The sequence below is a fragment of the Apaloderma vittatum genome, unplaced genomic scaffold (genome assembly GCF_000703405.1).
Source record: "Apaloderma vittatum isolate BGI_N311 unplaced genomic scaffold, ASM70340v1 scaffold23823, whole genome shotgun sequence".
NCBI lineage: Eukaryota > Metazoa > Chordata > Aves > Trogoniformes > Trogonidae > Apaloderma > Apaloderma vittatum.
Window position 1 is genome coordinate 2,896 of NW_009708952.1, and position 224 is coordinate 3,119.

Consider the following 224-nt stretch of genomic DNA (forward strand, 5'->3'; position numbering starts at 1 on the left):
CTTCCAACCCCGAACATTCTGTGATTCTAAGATTCTTGTAAGTTGACTCACACTCACGAGGCCAGAGTCAACAGAGAACAAAAAGATACTAAGAGCAGGCGAGGAAGGTTTTATTGTTACCACCACACAAACTCTATGTTTGTACACATCCACGCCAATTCATTACAGAATGTGTCACAGAGGCTTGCCGGGACCTCTCGAGTCCATCCGACCCAACCTCCCCT